This window comes from Ciconia boyciana, chromosome 11 (assembly GCF_034638445.1).
Source record: "Ciconia boyciana chromosome 11, ASM3463844v1, whole genome shotgun sequence".
NCBI classification, from domain to species: domain Eukaryota; kingdom Metazoa; phylum Chordata; class Aves; order Ciconiiformes; family Ciconiidae; genus Ciconia; species Ciconia boyciana.
Window position 1 is genome coordinate 5,141,981 of NC_132944.1, and position 19,298 is coordinate 5,161,278.

General features: G+C 37.8%; 1 protein-coding gene across 1 annotated transcript in view; it reads right to left on the reverse strand.

The window, feature by feature from the left end:
* DOCK3 (dedicator of cytokinesis 3) overlaps positions 1-19,298 on the reverse strand; it is a 222,533-nt gene that overhangs the window by 164,595 nt on the left and 38,640 nt on the right. The window lies entirely within an intron of this gene.

Here is a 19,298-nt window from a genome sequence, read left to right on the forward strand (position 1 = left end):
AAGAGTATGAGCCATCAAAGTAAAACTTAGATAAACAAGTAATTTCTTCTGCCTTGACAGTAAATGGAGCACCACATATGGCCTCAGGAAGAATACTGGTAAAATAATAATTGATTCAAATGCAAGCTAAAGCTAAGCTCCTTCACTCTATGAAAGAATGTGTGAAGCAGACTAGCTGTAAACTCTGGCACTGAGCTGACAGCCACCTCATAATACAGCAGGACTGAAAATATAAATTACAATTTAGTAGTTGAACAAAACGCACAAAAAAAAGTAGAATGCAGCAAGTAGGATGTAAGTTATAAATAAAGTCTGTTTTCAAATACCTGTTTTTACTTGTTCTGTAAAATATGCAAGCTTTTGGTAAATAAAAAATTAAAATAGTTAAAAGATGAGAGGCAGAGCTGCAAATAAAAAGCTAAGAGAAAGCAGGTACAACTCCCAGGATAAAGAATTAATTCAAACCTCTTCAATTTAAAAATGTTTGTTCAATGTATGTGACAATAACACTGCAAATATTTTTAATGGACCTGTGGCTGCCAGCTGTTAAAACTGCAGATTTTAAACAAAGATCCCAATAACATCAGAACAAAAACATGTTTTTCCACTTAGGGCATCTCATTATTATAAAAAACAAGTATCAAAGCAGTCCTGTTAACGTGGAATATTGAGGGTTTTTTTCATCTATTTTAAATAGAGACACCTTTTGAGATAGAAGTTAGGTGTTTTCACCAGTGCTTAAAATGTAATAACATGCTCCATAGACAAAAGACAAAAGGAAAGGAAGAAAAATATAATTACACAGGCTAACTCTCAGCTTAGGTATAATGGTTAAAAACTCCAGTTAATAACTAACAGTCAAGCATTCTGTCAGCATTCTTTCTTGACTGAAACACAGCACATCTGGCAATGCAGCACCCTCAAGTACACTACTGATTCTCAACTGCCGAATCAGTACAGTCTCAAAAGCAAAAGAACTAGCTGTTGACTCACCCTTACACCTTTCCACAGAATCTGGACAATTCTGGTGATCTCCCACTCAAAGATATCCAAAATATCTGCTGTTCTCTACAGTGTTTGAAACACAAGTAAGCCAAAAAAAGGACTGAATGTCAATCTTTTCCACAGTTTATATATAAATAGCTGAAAAGCGTGTCTTTGCCAAGTAGATAAAAGTAATCAAAAACCACAAAGAATATGTTTAAAGGGGTACAAGAATTAGCACGTCATCTCTGAAAGACATCACTAGAGAAAGACTCCTAAAAAACTATTAGACTTTTGCAGACAATTCTCTTGCCTGAAAGAATATAAAAGACATCAGTGCAGTATATCCACTACTTCTTAGCATTTTTTTTTTTTTTTGTATTTGAGTAATGCTGTTTTTCAACACAGCTGGTCCTGACTAAACAGATTTAAAGATTCATCAATTCCAAGACTATAAAGGATTATTGTGATTATCTAGTCTGACTTCCTGCAGGGCACATGCCATAGAAACTCGCTCACAGATTGCTGCAACATACTTCCTCTGAGATAATGTGGCAACAGTTCATCTAAAATACAATCCAGTCTTGTTTTAAAGATATCAGTAATAAAGAAGCAACTGCTTTCCGTTATTAATTTATTGTTAATTACCATAATTATTTAAAGGTGGCTTCATCTCTATTCTGAATTTGCATGGCTTCAGTTTGTAAATACTGGTCTTTGTTATATCTTTTTTGACAGAACTGACAGATTGGGACAGATTTTTGACGGATCACCTCAATTAGCAATCATCTACCTGAAGCCTTTCTCCATGTACCCATTTATAAGTCATAAATAGGCTAACTCCTCACTGAACTTCTGCAATTGTCTGAATAAATGTACAAAGTAATTTCTTCACTCTACTCGTCAGGCTTCTACTGGAATATTATTCTCACTTTTATATATTTACTTCTCTAGATATATATTTTTATCTATTATACATTGAGAAGGTGTGGATAAACAGGTGATTCTTTAAAGCAATAATGAGAATATCCAGAAGACATAATATATTCTAAAGATTAGGTTTGACTGTTTAGTCTAAAAATGACAAGAATTAGAAAACCAATTTAAATTATAAACTTGCAGGAAAGAGGAATGGAATAATCTTTTCTCCTTGTCCAAGGCAAGTAGAATAAGAAGTAACAAGCAGTAAGGAGATTCACCATAGACTTCAGAAAAAGTCTTTAACAGTATGGGCCAAAAAGTACAGCACTTTTTGAGAGGTTGCAAAATATCCATCATTAGAGACTTTTTTTTTTTTTTAATAACAGACAAGACAAGCACATGTTGAAAATGCCACGGTTAGAAATGAACTTGCCTTAAAGGAGTTAGATGGATAGATATAGCACATGTTCTCCAGGAGATGTGCCCTGGCTGTGCCAGGCCAATTATCTTTTCTGACCTCAAGAAAAGATAGGTAACCTTAAGATCCATTCTAGGTCCTCCCCTCCTATTCTAGATTCCCCCTCCTATCACTCCTTGCCTTGATAGAATCAAGTACTGTAGATCATCTCTGAATCTTTCTAGCTTTTCCACATCTATTCTGAAGAGGACACTGCAGAATCAGTAGCAATTGCTCAACAATCACCTCATTTAGTCTATACAGAGAGATTTTCAATTACTCTCCTCCTCTGTCCCCCCAGATGCCCCCCTACCTATAAAGGCAAGACTTCTTATCCTCTTAGCTATCAAAATCAAGAAAGAGGCTGATGTTCAATTGGTTAGCCATAATAATGTTTCATCATGTTAAGTGTCATTGCACCTCAGGACACAAACACCATCTGTAGGTCCTTTCTATATTTGGAGGTATTAGAATAGATGCTGTTTAAATGAGCCAAGTATCTGACAGAAACCGTACAATTTCTGAACTAATCATTATTTAACTTTCTACTTCTCCATCATCAGCAAATTTTACGAGACTGCATCAATTTTTTCTGATTCCTATTATAAGAATAGTGAATAACACTGAGACAAGAACAGACCCCTGCAGGTCCTATTACAAGCAGCACATTTGAATAACAATTCTCCACTTTCAACTGCTTTATCAATTCACCTGTTTTTAAACCATTTAATAAATGCTGTATTTAATTCTGCACTGTTAATTTCTTTAATCATAGTGTCAAGGGAAGGTTAGTTAATGCCTGCAGAACTCCTACATTTATTAACTTTATCAATGCAACTTGATCAGATTTACGGACATGCGTGGTTTCTATCTCTGACATGGCTGACAATTTCTGAAGGGAAGGCTCACACTAGAAAACAGGTAAACTCCAGTATGAAGTTTTAAGATTTGAGGCCAGAAAAGATAACTGGCCTGGGACAGCCAGGGCACATCTCCTGGAGAACATGTGCTATAAGCCATGTTGGTGAGATATGGACTGGACAAATGGATTGTAAGTTGGGTGGAAAGTCGGCTGGACTGCCAGGCTCAGAGGGTGGTCGTCAACAGTACACAGACCAACTCGTGGCTGGTTCGTAGTGGCATCCCTCAGCGTGCCAACAGCTCTACTAACGATCTGGATACTGGAATACACTCAGACACTTTGCAGATGATACCAAGCTTGGGGGAGCAGTCACTACACTAGAGGTTGGAAAAACAGACCAACAAGAACCTCGCAAAGTTCTTCCAAGGCAAATACAAAGTCCTCCTCATCTGGGAGAGAACAACCTTATGCAACAAGGGCAGGCAGCAGCTTTACAGAAGACAACCTGGTGATCCTGTTGAAGAAGCTGAACATGAGCCAGCAATGCTGTCCTTGCAGCAAAGACCAGCCATACGCTCACGTGTATTAGCAAGAGGGTAGCCTGCAGGTCAAGGGAGGCAATTCTTCCCCTCTATTCAATAGTCATGAGACATCTGGAGTACTTATTTACCATGTACAACCACCAGATGGGAATATTTACAAAAGATGGATCCAGATTCTTCTCAGAGGTGCACCAGAATAGGAATAAAGGCATCAGACACTGGAAATCCCAACTAGATAAAAGGAAAACATTTTTCCCTTGTGGGTAGTCAAAATTTAGGACAGATTTTTGCCCAGAGAGGTTGTGGGATCTTCACAAATATTCAAAACTCAACCGGACAACAAGATCCTCAACAACCTGCTCCAACAGGTTCTGCTTTGAGGACGAGGTTGTACTGGAGACCCCCAGAAGTTCCTTCCAATCTACAGGATTCTATGATTCTGTGCTTATAAAACTTAAGACACAGCAGTAAAACTCCCCATGAGCCATGAGAAAATCCTTTGCCCGGTTCTGTCTGAATTTTAAGCCAAAACTCTATGATGGAGATAATAAGCTGTGCTGGTTTTGGCTGGGATAGAGTTCATTTTCTTTATAGTAGCTGGTATGGGGCTATGGTTTGGATTTGTGCTGAAAACAGTGTTGATAACACACTGATGTTTTAGTTGTTGCTGCACTGGTCAAGGAGTTTTCAGCTTCCCATGCTCTGCCAGGTGCAGAAGAAGCTGGGAGGGGACACAGCCTGGATAGTTGATCCAAACTGGCCAAAGGGCTATTCCACACCATATGGTGTCATGCTCAGTGTATAAAGCTGGGGAAGAAGAAGGAAGGGGGGGACATTTGGAGTGATGGCATTTGTCTTCCCAAGTCACCGTTACATGTGATGGAGCCCTGCTTTCCTGGAGATGGCTGAACACCTGCCTGCCCATGGGAAGTGGTGAATGAATTCCTTACTTTGCTTTGCTTGTGTGTGCGGCTTTTGCTTTCCCTATTAAACTGTCTTTATCTCAACCCACGAGTTTTCTCACTTTTACTCTTCTGATTCTCTCCCCCATCCCAGCAGGGGGGAGTGAGCGAGTGGCTGGGTGGGGCTTAGTTGCTGGCTGAGGTTAAACCACAACACAAGCCCTGCAATAATCAAGTTCCACAATAGAAGAGTTGCGATAACCAATATAACAACCCCTGCCATTAGACTATTACCAATAGCACAAAAACTCTTTTTATTAGTAACCAGTCATTTATTACATTAAAGTGTAACACTGTGGCAGCACAGCCAGTTTAATCCACCAGAAATACATGTTGCCAAAAAAGAGCAAGTAGTCACAAAACCCCTCATTGTCTGAACCTGTTTGTCTCCTTTCCATGCACTGTGACTGGCACTTGTACAGTGAGCCCCATGTAGAATCTAATCTGCCAGAAAAACAGCAACAGAATTAAAGATGGTTAGCATTCAGCCAGATAATTCCTTAATTCCCACTGCACAGCCACACAGACACTAGTGTATGCATAACTGCAATAAGCAGCATACATTACGAAGCCCGGCTTCTCAAAGCTCATTCCTGTCTGCATTACCTTCTGCTTCACAATATGGCTGAAATCGCACTGCAGTCCCTCCTATGGCAGGAAAATAAAACTACATTTCTTCCCTCTACAATGCCACTTATTTCCAAGAAAATTAATTTTTTGGTTGGACTGAGTTAGAATTGGTAAAGAGATTCAACATAATAGGACAGGGGGGTAGACGAAAGAATGAAAGGAAAGGGGATTGTCTAGAGTATTCACAGGAACACCCATCAGAACGCCCTGGCCAGGCCAACTTGAGGACCTCGAACAAAAGATGATTCATAAGGTACAGCCTTCTGATTTCCTATAATAAAATGGGAGAACTCCATCAGAAATACGGTGTTTTTCACTGCACGATACTGTTCTCAAAAAAAAGAAAAAAGGCAACAGCAACAAATTTAGCAGCATCTGCTAACAATACACTGAGATAGTACCACTGTTTGCATTAGGAAGTCACACACAACGTACAAATGTTTCAGCTTATTGTCCATGTAAGAAAATTCTGGCTTTTTTTTGGCGATGCCTGAGCTACTCAGTTATGTATTTCCCAGATCTACCTACAAAAATAACCTGAAAGATGGTAGTGAAATGAAGAACTAAGGTATTAAAAAATTGTATCTTAAAATAGGGTATGGCTTTTCTAGGATAAATAAAACTGACAACTAGAAAAAATTTTAGATTGTTTCACACAGGAGAATTTTTTTCAAATAAGGAAATGTGCCTAACGTCTGTCGTTCCTCTTTCTGCAACTATTTCAATACTACTATTCTGTGCTTTATCTAACACAGCAATGCCATTGGTTTCAATAGAAATATCAAATCACAATTATGTTATTTCTAGACTACTATGCTGGTAATGGAATAATGCTTAAAATAGAATACTTGCATTTAGATGTGTTTCTAATGTAGATTTACATGATGACAGCCAACAGTATTACAGTGAGAGCTGACATGCTTGCAATTATTGTCAGATCTGAGACAGCAAACTCAGCAGCTGCTTCAGAGTATGACACCAAAATCCAACAACAAGCATAACTGGCTCATTAAAATCATCCTCCCGACTCTAAACTTGTCAGTGATGCTGCCAGTTCCCCTAAAACAAACTGCCATTCTGTTTACATTCTGTGACACAAGGGGCAGACAAAAATTGACAGAAAACTTATCTTTGGTTTATACCTTCTTAGCACTGGACTGGTTGCAATACTTTCCTCTTTTGAAAGGCAAGAGGATATCCCCATTTCACTATCTTTAGTGTGCCTCTTCAAGTAATAACTAAAACATCTCTGTATATCACTTCTTGTCAGCTAAATGAATCATCCACAGAATATTTTAATTGCAGGAAAAATGAAGTCAACACTTATTCTACTTGTTCCCTTTCATAACAGTTAGAGTAACAATTAAACAAAAACCCCCACGCAATTTAGGAAAGCAGGAAGTACCTGATAACATTCAGGAAATAGAAGAAAACATACTAAGGTTTCAATAATCAATCGAAATAGAGACTAGCACATGCATCCCTGGGACTGACTGGGAAGTAACTGACAAGGAACCAGGGAAATGGAGATGAAGAGTTAATGAGAAGCTCAGACTGGGATCCTGAAAAAGAATGAGACCAAAGGGGACAAATGATGGGAGAAGAGATAGATGGAAGAAACGGGGTAGCTGAGCTCCCCGTATAAAAGTACAAATCAAAGTTTCCCCATGTTTAGGGTGGGGGGGTTGTTAGTTTGTTTTAACATCTGAGGTCCGTTGAATAATTGACGTGAGTTCTGAGAAACTTCAGGCTGCTCTTCAGAGCACAGTGCTGTGCCAATTCAGAACTGATCTGCCACATTGTACAGGTCTTTTTGACTGAGCAGGAGAAAGATGACAGCGTTTGATGTCTTCTAAAAAAGCACACAATGTTTAAGTAATATGCATCTCCCTATTCGAAGTGACAGTATAGTTTCTTATTTAACAAAAAAAAATGTTTTGAAATATTAAAAATACACCACATCTAGCTAAGGATCCAGCACATGGACCAGTAACTTCCAAGATCAGAAGTTTCTGTCACCACATACACTTAAATGAAATGAAGATACTAGTAATATCTATATGCAATACCCTTAAAGTTATTTGGTTGTTAAAAAAAACCTCAACACAGTGGTTAAGATCTTATTTTCTTCTTCCCTCTCCTCCATTCTACCAAATATTCCATAATTAACATTTTTATTTACAGTAATTTAATTAACTCCATTAACTCTACCAACACATTCATGAAAACCTGCCATACACCTGTTTCGTTACACCTTCCCTTTCATTAGTAAACACAGAGAAAACAGCATTAAAAAGAAACATCTGCTGCTGTTCCTTCTCAGTTTTCCCAGAAAATAAGTTAACTTTCTTTTAGTATTATGAGCCAGTATTCTATGCTACATTTTAGAAAGTCATTAAATCCTATCTGAGCAGGTTTCCAAGCATGTCCCTCTAATAAGAAAACAACAAGTCCATTTGATAGTATTAGTAAAACCACTTACAATCAACCAGATCCTCACTAGGCAGAAATCTCATCTGCAGAGAAACTGCACGAGTTTCTCTCACTGTGGAAGGTAACTGGCCCTGTGCACTTCAACTTAAACTTCGGCTACTCAGGTCAAAACAAAAATTCTGAGACCAAAAATGTTACTACCTCACTCCTTAAAAATGGTAACTCAGTACTTCTTCAGCATGCACCCTGCAAGATGGCTAAGATTGACAGGTCATATATAGAACAAAAAGACTTTATTAACTATTACCTCAAGTTCTGAGGCTATCAGGAAAAATGAAGGGGAAGATACAGATGGATTCCCAAAATAAAATGACTGCCTTCAACCCTTTACTGGCCTATCCTGACTCAAAAGAAAATATTAAATGCTGTCAGTAATAGAAGGTGTGGAAAAGTAATAGCACTAGGATCACTACTAGTACTTTAACTGATGTGTTAGAAAACACTGACAATACACACACCTGTACACAATAAACTGACCTTAAGCTAATTCATTAAAGAAACCTGTAAGTATTATTCTTAAATCAAAGAAAGACTTACAGTAATATAATAATTATAAACCTGCACCTTTGATAAATATCAATGTAACAGTCCTACCAAAAGGTATTAACTACTGGATTAAACAAAAGAGAAGCTCAAACTCCCCCTAACCTGCTGCCAAGTGACAGCACAGGAACACGCAGCTCCACAGTCCACTCACGCACTGCCCACACAACTGCCGCTGCTGCCAGGAAGGACAGGGTGGGAACGGACAGGAAGGAGACAAACTGCCTTTTTCAGCAGCAGTGCCAGCTTACATCAGCTTGAAAAGTCCAGAGAGGTATTAAATAACAGTCTCCCTCTCCTTCTGAAAGGATGCAATCTTAGCTTCGTTTCTGAATGCATGCTCTTGCACAGACTACAGAGCAAGCATTCACAAATTCCCCATCACCTCTCCGGACATATCTGAAAGAATAAACTGAAATCTGCTCCATCAACTGCAATTTAATTTAGATCAAATAGCTAATACTTGAATGGCAAAGAACGTAAAAGATACCACTACTTCCCCTGCTATGTAAAGGTCTTTGAATTCAGACTACTGTCATTTTACTGAAGAAAAAACAAACAAACAAAAAAACAACAACAAAACACCCCCCCAAAAAAACAATCACCCCCCAAAAAACCAACCAAAACCCCCAAACCTTTGGATGAAGAACCTGGGACTCAGGATCTTCCAAATTTATGAAGAGTCCTTTCAGCTCAGTGACCCTTCACCGAAAGGGTTGTCAAGCACTGGAACAGGCTGCCCAGGGAAGTGGTTGAGTCACCCTCCCTGCAGGTAGTTGAAAGACGTGTAGACATGGCGCTTAGGGACATGGTTTAGTGGTGGACTTGGTAGTGTTAGCTTAACGGTTGGACTCGATGATCTTAAGGGTCTTCTCCAACCTAAATGATTCTGACATTCCAAAATTCACACACAGCTCCGTAAAACGCAGTGAAAAGAACTAATACAGTTATATTAGCCCTAGAAAGCATTGTGACAAGTCACACGTTCATGCAATCTTAACTGCTGAGGATAAAACTTTGAGCAAAAGAGTGGACTTTAAATACCATTTTTTAAAAGCAATTCAATTTCTTTGGACCAAAAAGCTATTACTTCTCCCCTCACCATTAGAATAGGGGTTCCTAAATTTCCTGCGTCTCTGCATTTGCTTGCGCAACAGCCACAGAAGCCACTCGCAGCCACACACATGCAAGATGCAGAATTTGGCCAAGTAGTGTTCGCGTGCCTTTAGCATTTGCTGTCCCCTTCAGAACTATTAGCAGCAGCATGCAGTTGTGTTGAAAGAAAACAAACTAGAGACCTCATCAACAGGATGCCGCTAATACAAAGAGGTATATGTATATCAGTGGCTATTATCAGAAAATAATATAATCCTACACTTGATTCATGTTTTCCATTATTTCAGCAACAGTTTTTTGCTGTAATAGGTCCTGGATCTCATCTAAACACATTGGGTCTGGAGCTATTAGTGGCAGTGAGCACTGGCACTAAAAAGAAATGGGTATTTGTTTTATAAGCCATCGGGGTGCCCTAAATTCATTTCTCTTTTGGAACTAACTTTTCATATCATCTGATGGATTTATCTATTTTTTCCTCAAAGGTAGTATGTTATTTTTAGGGGTAAATGTACAACCATGAAGTATCTTCACTACCTGTAGAAGCTCTTACTATACAGTACAGTGATAGCAGCTAAAGACTGAAATCAAACTTGGCAATCAGGATCTTTTTACGTTGTGAGAAGTTACAGTTCTCTCGCAGAAACCTTTCCCAATTTCTTTATTTTTGTTTCTTTGTATTCCTTCCAATTTAAGCAATCTTTATATGTAAAACATAGTATGATAACTTCTATTAAACAATAAAACTTGAGGAAACAGGCAGAAGAATTTCTGAAAGGAGAACACATTTCTCCAAAGGCCATGAATCACTGTTAGCTCAAAACTAAGATGCAACCAATTTAAGGAATTATGTGAGTGGTTTCCAAAGATAAAATTTATATTTCTTTCCCCCTCTTTCGTTCCAACATTCATAAAACACATATGTTATGAGAAAATTACTCAAAGAGAAAGTCAAGCACTCAAGAAAATGAGGATAAACAATAACTGAAATTAGCCCTGGCTCCTGTACATATGCTTTACAATAGTTTTTAATTGCATGACCACATGCAGAACCCCTCTTTACTTTGACCAATTAACTAACAGCCATCCAGATTTTTGTTATCATTTGTGGCTCACTGTATGGTTCTTAGGATCTGTTTACTAAAAATTATTCAACCCTTACCATGAAGGCAGATATTCCCCATTCCTAATGATTTCTACATAACATTCAGCATCCAACTGCTTCTAACCTACAACATTTTTGCGAAAATACATGCAAGACTAGAGATATCATCATCTTAGTTTTACAGAGAGATTTAACTATAAAAGTGTCCCCTAATTTTGTGCAACTAGCTTGTGATAACTCCTATAATATCGACATGGAAGATGGAAGGTCACAACCCTCTCTGAGGGAGAGCATTGCATTTTCTTCATTTTAAGAGTGGCTCTCCCTCTTTCTGGAAGTCTTTGTCATGCTCACTATTCACTGGAGAACAGCTGAAACATATGAAGAAGGAAAGGGGTTTACAGCCTCATTACCATATACCATATGGTAAGTGACCACAAAATTAAAGGTCTTACCATAACTCCTACAGAAAAAGTAGATTAAACTGAGAACACTGGCATTTCCCTGTTCTTGAATGCTTGCCTTTGCAACCCTACTTATACTTTTAGAAGAGTTTTTATTTACCAGTTATCTCTACAGTATATCCACAATCATGTGGCTGGAAGTTGAAATAAGAGAAAAGAAACAGGTCTTTAATAATCTTGCTAAATGTTTTAATTTCACCTTAATACCTTATGTAAAATTAAGTATCTATCCATTTGCCAGACTTACCACTGAGTTTTTAAATTAAGATGCATTTTTATTCCTGTTTGTTTAGAAGGACACAATAATCAACCATTACACCTCCTGCCCAGCCAAATGCAACAATGCAGAAAGTGATCATATTTGGCAGGCCAAGTGCTGGCTGTCCACGGCTGCAGCTACAGTGTTCTCTGTCACTCCAGCCACAAGGTTTTTAGTACGCCTGTGCATACACTAATTCGCATAACCCTGATGTTCTACCCCTCCCACCCGTGAAACTTTCTGTTGCCTGCTCCCCTTAGTAAACATATTTAATTGTGTTATAGATATTAAAATTACAACAATTATTAATAATTATATGTTAGTTACCTTTTCCTCTCTGTGTCTTAAGGATAGAAACAACAGAAAGTAACATAAATCAGGATAAGACTGAAGGACACTTCTTGATACCACATGGACGTCAGTGCCATACAGGCTGCCAAAAGGACAGATGTTCTTTGCTTTTCTATTAAAAAAAAAAAATCTGTCTTCTATAAAATGAAATCCAACAAACTGTCTTTTTAGTTCCAATAAATACCCGCTAGGGATGATCAGTCTTTCTCCTTCTAAGCTCTCTACATGCACACAAGCTTGCTCGCTCACTCCAAAAAGCCAGATTGCCATTTTCCCCCCTACCCTTTTGTTTCCCCTCTTCTCTAATTTTCTGTTCTTTAAAAACAAAACAAAACCCAAACAAACTGTCATGTTTCCTCAAAATACCTCTTTGGAAGACTAAAATCAAACCACACTACCATTTGCCTCTATTTCAAATGCAATTCTATGATAACATCATACTGGGAACCACCCAGGTGAGTCTCTCCAGTTACAGATGAAGAAACCCTCAAACTCCTGCTTGGATTTTTGGATTAAAACCTTCTTTTCCTACTCTAATGTAATTAAGCGTTCAGTATGTTTACAGTACAAAAGAAATAGTTTGAAAGCATCTGCAGGTCAGCCACTGGTTTCCCCAGAGTAAATTCTATTCCGTTTCCTTGCTGGTTGTCTATTCAAAGCTAGTGTTAAACCAGCATTCAAGAAAATCAAATTCCCATGTTTTAATAGTGCACATATACCTTACATTTATACTGTAACACTGTTTTCAGCATGCGGTAGACTGGATATTGTTCTAAAAGGAAAGAGCTCTTTCTTAACTACAAACTAGCTAATGCTTCAAAAATCTAAAATTAATCTCAACCCCACCCCCCAAATCCCCCCACAATCTGCTATGAATTTCAGTATCAGGAAGGCATCTATTCTCTTCTATTTACCAAAACAAAAGAGCATATTATGACCTCCCACATCAATGAGTAAATAACATTCTCCTACAAAGCAAGAAATAAGAACACCCTGCACATAGTTTGTCACACTAGGACTTGCCAAGGACACCAGGTGACTTACATTTAATTCTGTCTTTATTTTTAAAATCTATTAAAATCTATCCATCTCCATGGTAACTCAAAACATATATTCCTCCCATACAGTCTGATTAATACTTAGTTGTTTTTGTTCTAGAGTCAACCTTTTGTTTGTTTGAAAATACGCAAGAACTGTCTAGTTGATCCTAATAATCTTAAATGATATCATGAATCTGTATGTGGAAGTAAATGAAAGGTGAAATGTACTGCATATATTGCTCCTTGTTATACTGTTCTTTAAATCCAATAAACTAGCCATAAGTTCCATGGTCTTCAAAGGAAAGTAACTTTCAAAGCAATTATCATAATTTTTCAAATTTTAATGATATAAGACTTGCTTACAAACTAATCTTATTTTACTCTCCTAAAAATTTATGCCTATTTCTAATTCCTTAAAGCTCGCAGACTTCCACAAATCGCTATGAGACCCCAACTGCCTTAAATCTCTTAAAAATAGGGAAGGGAAAAGCAATAATTATGGGAATTCTTTCTAATCTTAAAATATGAAGCACTTAAGCTGAACTTCAGCAAGTTAGTGCTATCAGGGAGATGTACTGAAATGGGCTGCATTTTATGGCAGTGACCTAATAAATATTAAGTGTAGATTGTACATCAGGACTGTTTCACCAAAGAAGAAACGCAGAGGTCGTGAAATCCACTAAAGACCTCCAAGAAACCACAGCTAATAAGTTTACGTAAATGCAAGTCTCAATTTAACAAAGCATGAGAAGGACTTTTACTCAACTTTCCAAAGACAACATATCTAAGCAGCGTAAAAGCCTACGATTTTAGGTAGAAAAACTAACTGCCTAAGGTAATCAGTAGACATAAATCACACTGTGACACTTCTATATTGTGGTCTTTATTCTGATCCCCACAATTCAAGAAAGACGCAGACAGACTAGAGAGGGTCCAAAGGAGGGCCATGAAGATGATCAAAGAGAACCTGCCCTATGAGGAAAGACAAAAGGAGTTAGGTCTTTTCTCCCTGGAGAAGGCAGCTCAAGGGGACCTCATCACAGTATTCTAGTACTTAAAGGGAGGCTACAAAGAGGATGGAGACTCTCGCTTCACAAGGAGCCACATGGTGACAACAAGGGGCAACGGGTATAAATTGTACCGGGAGAGGTTTCATCTCAACATGAGAAAGAAATTTTTTACTGTAAGAACAATCATTCATTGGAACAACCTCCCCAGGGTTGGGACTTCACCCAAGGGTCAAGTCCCCATTGCTGAATGTTTTCAAAACGCAACTGGACAGGGTGCTAGATAATCTCATCTAGGCTCCCTTTCCCACAAAAGGTTGGACCAGATTATCTTTCAAGGTCCCTTCCAACTTGGGCTATTCTACAATTTTGTGATTTATCTCCAGCTTCCTCTTCCATGACTGAACACACCAAATTATAAAAATATCCACTTTATGCATACAACACTGAAGCATTCATCATTCTGCACATTCCCCCAAATCCTTCTGCACGTACCCTTCGCAACCTAATCAAGAAAAATGTTCAAGTATTTTCTAGTAATCAAATGACAAATCTGCTAAAAGCCTCTGACTAGGTTGCTAAGCAATCAGATGTTTTCCCAGCACACTGTTCCTTTTCAGACACTGAAGAACCAGATGCTACTGAAAGTGGAAATATTTACTCTTAGTTTCCCTTATATTCTGCACAGCACTTAACAAGACTATCAACAAGACTATCAGCTGCCTCAAACTCAGATATGAGTTTCTGGCCACTCCATGAAGATCCATCCTTCACTCCAGCCATAGAAAGATATAAAAACATCCATAATACTGCCGAACATTAGAATACAGGACTCGGGATGATAAAGTGATAACTTTGAGTCTCTCTGTGTCAACTGGGGCCAGACAAGCTCTTACAATTCTTTTTAGATGTCTCTTTCACTATGCCTGAACAAACACCCTAAAGGATTTTCCTATTTGCAGGTAACCCTGAAAATGACTCAGAAAAAGGAAAGAGCACCACATTTATGTCCAATACCATCTCTGTACATATGTCTCAGTACAAATACCTCATATTTCCAGGAGTTTGCTTGCACAGAACTATAAGCGTGTATGAAATATGCTCAGCCTTGACTTTCCATCCTATTCCTTCAAGGGAGACCTTCTGAAGTAGACCTCAGATGCAGCATGTCTGTTTTATACCATACCACACTTTTTCCTGTCTACCTAGTTTAGAAAACGCATCAGCAGTTCCATGTTTTATCAAATATGAAGCAAAAGGCATCTCACTAAGTAAAAGTGTCTCATAAAATGCTCCAATACAAGAGTAGGGTACATTAGGGATTCAGGGAATGGCTTTTTTTTTTTTGTTAGATGAGTTTTGAACTAATGCTTCAATTTTAGGGACACCCTAAAACACCCAAATCAGATAGCTTCAATTGCACCAAGTCCTTTTACACCCTCTCTTTTACGTGATAGGATCCTCAGAAAATTTAAAAGGAGCCAACAGGAAATTTGTTTCAGACTCAGCTGGAAAAAATTCCATCTATTCCCAATGCCATCAGGTCTTACGCCTAAAACTAAACGAGAAGTCACTCCACACTCTTCTCCCTGCTCCCTTCTGCATGAAAGTAGCAAGTTACCTTTATTGATCTGACCAAATTCAAAACTGGGCAATTATGTTTGGTCTCTCTACAGTCATCTGCTATTTCAACAGAAATAGTCCTCACATCACATCTTAAACTCTGAGGAATTTTTTTTTTTACTGTTAAAATAGCTACTATGCTCCAACTGTGAGTTTCAGTGATCTCTTTAGCTGACTTAACTCACAGGAGTCTTGTTTGACCTAATTAACTAAAGCTCACAGAGAACTTGCAAATCCTTTATTTAGAAGTAGTATAAAAATAACAAATCTTATCAACACATACTGGGTAAAAGAGAAAGCTATCTACCTTACTGGTATTATTTTTCTGCCTCAGTGGAAGTCATACACTGGTCTGGGCAACTACATGAGAGCCACACACATGCATTTCACCATAACAAATGCAATTTTGCATCTTCATCCACCTCTGTGCCTACAGAAGTCTCTCCAGGGTTTCTTCTTGCTTTTCTGCTCTCTCTTCCTTGTCCCTTTGGAGTAGTCACAAGAACGAGCTCAGCTTCCCATAGTGGTACCAATAATAATCTTATTTTTCTTTCTTCTTCCACTCCATATTAAGTATAATATTGGGGAAGGGAATCCCTGGCATCTTTTGTTATAAGCCTTTGTAATACTGAGAAAGGATAAGTAGAACCTTCTTTTAAATTTCTTAGGCTTCCAACCAAATGGAACAGGTATCTTGTCCAAATTAATCTAAATAACAATATGGATTGAGCCAGGCAAAACAATAACATATGGTACAGGGTCCATACACTTAGTGACAGTGTATGTACATATGTGGATATATACACATATATATACATACATATGTATATACACATATGTATATACATATGCTAACAGATACACACACACACATCTGGTCAGCTATGGTTATCAGAAACTCTACCCACATTATGAGCAAATCAGTATACAGTGTGTACATAGTACAGATTTTGAACACTCAGTTCCTGCAAACTCCCTCCCAAAGATTTTGTACAATGGGAGTGAAAGTAGGAAAATCCAAACCAAGTAGGTTAAATAGAACAGTGACCTTTTTTGAAAGAAAGTAGTTACTAAATCTTACTGTTTCTGTGCTCATCTTAGAAGCCTGGATACAGGCAGATCAGAAAGCAAAGAACTGCTTTTTTATTTCCCAGTGTCATGACACTCTATCTATCTGCACACAGACTACATATTCAAATAAGGGGAAAAAAGGGCTCTTTTGTATCCCAGAACCATAAAAGTAATATAATCTTTACTCCTTTAAAAATATTAAATATTTGAATTCTATTACTGATTACTCAGTAACAAATAAAGGTGATTTTTAGATAGAATTTTTCACTAGGTTATCATTGCTACTAAAAAAATAGCCAGTATAAATAACAAAAACCCTGAATAAATTTTCTGATAGCTTCCATATCTGTATTATTTGTATCCCTTTCCTTTTCCAATTTGAGGGAAACCTCCTGCATTTTCAAAAATCTTATTGTTTTGTTAGCATTTAAAGTTATAATATCAGAATCCAACTACTCAGAGCATAGCATGGTATTACAGTAAAGCAAAGAAAACACTACGCATCTTTATTTTGAATTCATTTTAGGCACAGCCCTTCCTTTAAGAACTCATTGCACACAAATGCCTTTTTCTCCACAGTCTCAGCTTCTAGTTCTAAGACTATCACTTGGCTTTCACCTTGATAGCAATAATTACAAGAATATCACAGCCCTGTGTTACTACAGTGAACTCAGGCTAATCTTTCTAATACATATTTCACAGACCTACAAACTAAAATTACTGCACAACTCTCATAACTCAAGCCTATATAAACTTCCCCATGCACAGTTTCTTCCTAGTAATAGCATGGGCTCTCTGCGGTCAGAAGGAACCGAGGAAGATTGCCAATATTTTACACGAACTAATTTTCTACAACTGTCTCTCTCAAAGTTGTGCTTCACTTTGCCCTTCCATTTCTCACTGTTCTCCTCCTCCCTCCAATTTTTTTTTCAGCTGAGCTGTTTTATCTTGAAACAACACAGCATCCCTCTTCAGTCAGTATTTTAATCACTCAGGCTTCCTGCGTATTACATTCCAGTTCCTATTGTTTAACTGAAAGGCAAATACAAACGTTACAATGTATCTCAACGATATTACTACGGCAATTTCTTGGGATTTTTATTTGAAACAAACTTGGTCTTTCAAACCATAACCCAAGTAAGAAGTTTGCCAAAAAGCATGAGATTAACCTTTCAGCCTATTCAGAGATATTAAGAGATGCTGTACATTTTGTTTGGCAGTTGTCTTACAGTGCAATACTACTAAATAATGAAGTGCCTACTGTTACCATTTGTAGGTACTGACCTACTGAAAACATCTGCAGTAACAACTAGCATTCGAACTTTCACTACAGTAAGAAACTTTTCTACAAAGCTGACTAGGCACAGTAGCATGATAAATAACATCAATTAGATTTCTTAGATGATTTGTATTACAGTTTGGGAATAATAAAAAACTTCTGCTGGTGCTGATCCAACAACAAGCATTTCCATTTAGTCTCTTAATATATCTTAAGATATGACCTTACAGCATAGCTTCTAGCCTAAATACCAATTATAAAATCCTAATCCCAGCTCCACCACATCCATTTGTGCACCTCTGCACACTTCCTCAGGCTTCAGATTTACAGTTTGTAAATGGGACAAATTTCTCTTACCCACCTAAAAATAGTGTAGAACATTCTTTCATGTCAGAAGAGCTATGGTACTACATCAGTAATCCTGAACATAAAGACTGAAGGTGGTCAAACACTGACAGCTTTGTCCAGGGAAGTTGTTGAGTCTCCATTCACAAGAAACTAAAACCTGACTGGATGCAGGGTCCAGGACAAGCTAATCTAGCTGACCCTACTTGAGAAGGCAGCTGAACTAGATGACCTCAAGAGGTTCCTTCCAACTGAAACCATTCTCTGATTATTTCTATATTAGAAAATATTTGGGTTTGTGTCGGGTTTTTTTTTTTGGTTGGTTTTTTTTTGTTTTGTTGTTGTTGCTTTTGGGGTTTTGTTTGGGGTTTTTTTTGTTGTTTTTAAATAATTTCTGGAGAAACCCACCACAAAACGATTTATTTTCTACTCTGAAGCTCTGCCAATTTCTTCTTGTCATGGAAGAGATGTCTCCTTCCAAGGTTCTATGAAAACAGTAAATTATTTCCCCTGTTATTTAAGAATACAATAATGTTGTGTGCAATGTTATAATAAGTATAATGAGCTAGAACAGAAAGCAGTCCCAAAAAGAAAATCACTAAGTGAAAGTTTATAGCTAGAGCTTTCTCTCTCTGTCTCCTCAAGGAACTAGTTTTAACAATAAAAAAGAAATAGATTAGTAGAAAGGAAGTGTAACTCATTTGTAGGTAAAATGATTCCCCTTTCTCCAATTTAATACCGTTGTCAGTATTACTGTTGCCTTCTTCATCTGACACTGGGGAGAGAGAAAATCTTACAGGAAGAAAACAAAAAAGAACGCTTTATTCACATACACCACAGAGGCAAGTATTTGAAATGGAAAACAAGGAGTACTAGGTGTAAGGGTGGTATAGAAAGAAGCATATATACCATGTGCCATGTGCCCCCCCATTAGATTGGATGGTACTTCCCAAGAAAATGTCTTCAGAGGCATACGATTCCCATAGAAGAAGTGGGAGCAACAAAAGTAAAACTGATTTCATAATAGACTTGATTGCTTTTTGAATGGAGTACGGAACATGGCTGGTTATGCTACAGATACACTAGACTCATTTAATCGGATCTTTTCCGGTCTTATTTCCTAGATATCCAACTACTGTCACTTCCGGTTTAAAGAAGGAAACAAAGCTGCTGCAGCTCTATGTAGAGGTATTTCTCTAAACTAAGGAAAGAAAGGAAATTCATGCTTATACCACCTACAGTTCTTG